The 6,002-nt window shown below is 39.3% G+C and overlaps 1 protein-coding gene across 1 annotated transcript in view; it reads right to left on the bottom strand.

The window, feature by feature from the left end:
* LOC107141911 (transmembrane protein 135-like) overlaps positions 1 to 5,726 on the bottom strand; it is an 18,078-nt gene extending 12,352 nt beyond the window's left edge. Inside the window, exon 1 of the mRNA XM_048815677.1 lies at positions 5,668 to 5,726. The gene's annotated coding sequence lies outside the window, so the exon portion shown is untranslated. The remainder of the gene's footprint in view (positions 1 to 5,667) is intronic.
* Positions 5,727 to 6,002: the final 276 nt, after the last annotated feature.

The raw sequence follows: 6,002 nt of genomic DNA on the forward strand, positions 1-6,002 counted from the left end.
CATTTGACCCAGCTATTGCCCTTCTCGGACTGTTCCCTGAAGACCTTAAAAGAGCGTACTACAGAGATACTGCCACATCAATGTTCATAGCAGCACAATTCACAATTGCTAGACTGTGGAACCAACCCAGATGCCCTTCAGTAGATGAATGGATAAAAAAAAAATGTGGCATTTATACACCATGGAGTATTACGCAGCACTAAAAAATGACAAAATCATGGAATTTGCAGGGAAATGGATGGCACTAGAGCAGATTATGCTAAGTGAAGCTAGCCAATCCCTAAAAAACAAATGCCAAATGTCTTCTTTGATATAATGAGAGCAACTAAGAACAGAGCAGGGAGGAAGAGCAGGAGGATAAAATTAACATTAAACAGAGACATGAGGTGGGAGGGAAAGGGAGAGAAAAGGGAAATTGCATGGAAATGGAAGGAGACCCTCATTGTTATACAAAATTACATATAAGAGGTTGTGAGGGGAACAGGAAAATAAACAAGGAGAGAAATGAATTACAGTAGATGGGGTAGAGAGAGAAGATGGGAGGGGAGGGGAGGGGGGATAGTTGAGGATAGGAAAGGTAGCAGAATACAACAGTCACTAATATGGCATTATGTAAAAATGTGGATGTGTAACCAATGTGATTCTGCAATCTGTATTTGGGGTAAAAATGGGAGTTCATAACCCACTTGAATCTAATGTATGAAATATGATATGTCAAGAGCTCTGTAATGTTTTGAACAACCAATAAAAAAAAATATAAAGAACTCAAAAAAACACCAAAAAGCCCCAAATAACCCAATCAATAAATGGGCTAAAGAACTGAACAGACACTTCACAGAACAAGAAATACAATCGATTAAAAAATATATGAAATAATGTTCAACATCTTTAGCAATTAGAGAAATGCAAATCAAAACTACTCTAAGATTTTATCTCACTCCAGTTAGAATGGTAATTATTAAGAATACAAACAACAACAAATGTTGTCGAGGATTTGGAGAAAAGGATACACTCATACATTGTTGGTGGGGCTACAAATTGGTGCAACCATAATGAAGAGTGGTATGGAGATTCCTCAGAAAACTTGCAATGGAACAACCATTTGACCCAGCTATCCCACTTCTCGTTTTACACCCAAAGAACATAAAATCAGCATATTACAGTGATGCATCCACATCAATGTTTATAGCAGCACAATTCACAATAGTTAAAGTATGGAACCAACCTATGTGCCCTTCAACAGATGAATGGATAAAAAAAATGTGATATATATTTGATAGAATATTACCCAGCCTTAAAGATGAATGGAATTATGGCATTTGCTGGTAAATGGATGGAGCTGGAGAATACCATGCTAAATGAAATAAGCCAATCCCCCAAAACCAAAGCCAATGTTTTCTCTGATATGCAGATGCTACTTCACAAAGTGGGGGGCCTAGGAAAGAAAAGAGTTACTTTAGGTAGAGGGGAGTGAAGGGAGGGGAGAGGGCATAGGGGTAGGAAGGATAATAGAATTAATCAGACATTATTACCCTATGTACATATATAACTATATGACAGGGTGATTCTACATCATGTACAATCAGAAGAATGAGAAATTATACTCCATTATATATGATGTACCAAAGTGCATTAAATTGTCATGTATAACTAATTACAACAAATTTAAATTTTTTTAAAAAAGAAAAAAAATTACTCAGCCTTGGGTATTCTGTTAAATAATAGAACAAAAAACAAACTAAGATCAGAATGTTCACACCCTCCCCAAAACACATAAAATCCCGTCATTATATCCATATGAGGGCGGCATGAATTCTAGTTGAGTCACAACCTTACCTCAATATCTTGCAAGTGAAGGATAAAAGCACAAAATTAATCAATCAATGTTCCCTGCATAAGATGGTAAAGAAAGAAAAAAAAGAAAACTTGGTTAATGTTTGCAAATATGTGAGCTGGGGGTATGGCTCAGTGGTAGAGCACTTGCCTAGCATGCAAAAGGTCCTGGATTCAATCCTCAAAAAATATCCCAAATAGCCAGACATAGTGGCACAAGCTTGTGATCCCAGAGGCTGAGGCAGGAGGATTGTAAGTTCAAAGCCAGCCTCAGCAACTTAGACCCTGTCTCAAAATTTAAAAATAAAAGTGCTGGGATGTAGCTCCATGGTTAAGTGCCCTGGGTTTAATCCCTGATACCCCGAAAACACACATACACACACATACACACACACACATGCACACACTTGTATGTACAAACACATATACAACAAAGTAAATGACAAAAGATGTATAGTTGTAATAGTCTCTACTTCTATATCAGAAAACATGACAATAGTCAGAATTTATAACCTACTTCAACTCCCCATTCCATGTTCACTTTGCTTTCAGCCAACAGCACCTCAGTGACCATGACTTAACTACCCCAGACACTGGGAGTGCTGTAAATGGCAGCAGAGAAATGGAGCAGCTTATATAGAGAGGTCTTTCTTTCTTTCTTTCTTTCTTTCTTTCTTTCTTTCTTTCTTTCTTTCTTTCTTTCTTTCTTTCTTTCTTTCTTTCTATACAAGAAAGATGGAATCATGTTTTTTGCTTGTTTGCTGTGAGAAAAGCCAATGTTACAGAAAAAAAAAAAAAAAAGGTAATTTTAGAAGCAATGACCTTGACTAGGGAAATAGATTTGAGTGCACTAGTAAAGAGATTGGCCTAAGAGCATACTCAGTTTTATCCAATGAAGCAGAAAGGAAGACATAGTGCATGGGTAGAGGTGCCTGGCAATGTATGGACTTTGTCCTTTAAACAAGGGAAATTAATGACATATTAAACAAGGGAAGACTCATGGACAGTCTTTGCTTAAGAAAAATCTCTCAGGCTGGGGCGTGGGTGAGGGAAGCAGCAGGGGTCAGTGGTAGAGGGCTCACCTAGCATTCATGAGGCCTTGGGTTCTACCCCCAGCACTACCAAAAAGAAAAAGAAAAGAAAGGAAGCCTGACTCTATGCCTACCATGTCAAAAAGAGATTTAAGCAATCAAAATGGGAGACAAGGAGACTTGGAGGAGGGAGGAGGCTGCCATACCTTCTCAGATCAGAAATGCAGAAATTATAATGGTCTGGACCAACATGATGACAGTGATAATGTAGAAAAGAGGACAGATGTAAGAGATATTGAGAATAATAAAATCAAGCTTAGAGAGCTAAGAGAAAGAGATGAACTAATGGCTTGAGCTGTCATGCAAATACTTTGGTTGCAAGTGAAATGGGGAAGTACTGCAGGCCTTCTCTGATCCAACACTCATTTTTAAAATTTTCACACTGATTGCCATTCTGCCCATATAAACTAAGGACCACAGTGGAAGCAGGGAGACCATTTTGGAGGTTGTTGTAACAGTTCAGGGAAGGTTAATAACAGTATTTGAATCAGGATGATGGTGATGATAAAGAGTGATCAGATTGGAATGTATTTTGAAAGTAGAGCCAACTGAATTGGCTGATGGATCAGACATAGGACATAAGGAAAAGAGGTCTCGGGGGAAATGCCTTATTTATTTATTTATTTTTTAGTTGTAGTTGGACACAATACATTTATTTTACTTATTTATTTTTATGTGGTGCTTAGGTTCAAACCCAGGGCCTTGCCCATGCTAGACAACCCCAGCCAGTGCCTTATCCTTTTAACTTGAACAACTAGAAGAACTAAATTACCACTTACTAAACTATGGGGAGCCACTCCAAATGCATGTACCTTTAAGTCCTGATGCACCACCAGGACCTGAAAGATCACTGTTGTCTGGCGCAGTAGTGCCCTGACTCTTGACTTAGGCCCTAGGAGAAGGCGGTACCCAAAGGGGTTGAGCTACACTCACCTGTTCCTTTGTAATCCTACCCTTGCCTCATTTATTTTTTATTTATTTATTTATTTTTTTTTAAAGAGAGAGAGAGAATTTTTTAATATTTATTTTTTAGTCTTCGGTGGACACAACATCTTTGTTTGTATGTGGTGCTGAGGATCGAACCCGGGCCGCACGCATGCCAGGCGAGCGCGCTACCGCTTGAGCCACATCCCCAGCCCCCCTTGCCTCATTTAAATGGCTTCTTCCCAATAAAAGGGTTCAGCACGTGCTCCTTGCTCTCTTTCCATGGACCCCTAATGTCAGAGGAGCTGTCACAGGACCCAAAGAAAAAGGTGTTTCTCTGTCTCTGTGTGATTATTTTGTGCCAGCCCAGTTCACCTAGAGTGACCTTGAATGTTCAGTCGTGGCGACACCAAACTAAAATAAATCTGGAAGAGGAGAAGGGTGAAGGTATATGGGTTGAGGAGTAGATTTAAGGTTTCAGTTTTGAAACTTACATTTTGAGATTCCACTTAGTGTTTTAAATAGAGACACTGAGTAGAAATTGAATATATGAATGTGTATTCAGGACAGTGGATGAGGATGAGTAAACAGCTTGGAAAGCATCCTTAATTTAAATCCATGGGACCAGAGGAGATCCCCTAGGCCAATGGTTCTCCATCAATATAATCCACCTGGTAGAGAAATTTGGGGGAGATTGCTAGAACATTGTTTCTGGCAGGGGGGTGATTGAGATGGTCATGATGGTTAGGGTGGAGAGCTTTGCAAGGTTCAGTGAGTGGGTCTGGGGCTGCCAGGCATCCTGCAATACACAGGACAACCCTGCACAGCAAAAACTGTCCCACATTCCACTCCACAGGATTTTTTTAAATGTTCCATCAGACATTTGTTTGGTGGTGGGGGGGGAAACCTTTCTTGTTTTTCTCAACCTAGAATTTAACTGTTTTGTACATGAATACTAAGTATTTTTGTATAGTTTTAATAACTGAATTTTTCAGAACCAGTACTTCCATGTAATCGATGGAAGAGCATGCTTTGTTTTGTTCAGAAAATCAGCAACTTGGCTATTTGCTACATTTGAGGTGACAGTCCATTTCTCCTGGATCAGTCTGCATGTGCAGCTTGGGCAGGCACAGCGATTCTAGGAATGTCTGCAAGCATTTGATGATGACATAGGAACTCTGATGAAATTGCTCATAGTTTTTACGTGCTCAAATTAATATTGCATATATTAATTTCCCTTGCTTCTCTTTATATTACATTTAGGAAATAAAATTCATTTGTTTGAAATTACATGTGAACATTGGTGTGGGGGATATTCTCCACTTTCCCCTCCAGATCCACCTGCTCTTCTGCACCCTGTTTCCTGCCCTAGGAGACAATATAAAAGATGGTATCAACCAGCTGTCTTGCCCAGTGGCTTCCAGTTATGTTCAACCAAATGAAGACACACCACTTCCTCATCTTGACTCTTAGGGCCTAGGGTAGGCAGAGACTCTCCCAGTGCTTCATCGTTTCTTGTGGGTTCTCTTAACTTTGCCCACATCTTTGGCAATAGTCCCTTATTAAGCTGGTCTCAATTGAACTCATTTTGAGTGTGCCATCTGTTTCCTGCCAGGCCCTAACTAACACAGTAGTTATATTATCTCTGGATTTCATTTCAGGACAGTAAAGGGCCAAGTTACAAGAATTTGTTATAAAAAAGGAGTAAATTAGAATGTGGACCATTTTATAGGACAATTGAGCTGGTTCTGCAACACATCAATGGCATGAAAAAGTAAAGGGGGGGCTGGGGATGTGGCTCAAGCAGTAGCGCGCTCGCCTGGCATGCGTGCGGCCCGGGTTCGATCCTCAGCACCACATACAAACAAAGATGTTGTGTCCACCGAAAACTAAAAAATAAATATTAAAATTCTGTCTCTGTCAAAAAAAAAAAAAAAAGAAAAAGTAAAGGGGTTGAACAACCAATAATAAAAAAAAAAAAAAAGTAAAGGGGAAGAACAACTGCTGAAGATGAAATAGATTGAAAGGGCACAACAAAATGTAATGTGTATACCGTTTTTGGATCCAAATTCGAACAAATTCAACTGTAACAGGACATATCTGAGACATTAGGAAAAGAGTAATTATAGATTGGTTAGTAAATGACACCTAAGA

This window comes from Marmota marmota, unplaced genomic scaffold, assembly GCF_001458135.2.
Source record: "Marmota marmota marmota unplaced genomic scaffold, marMar, whole genome shotgun sequence".
Lineage (NCBI taxonomy): Eukaryota > Metazoa > Chordata > Mammalia > Rodentia > Sciuridae > Marmota > Marmota marmota.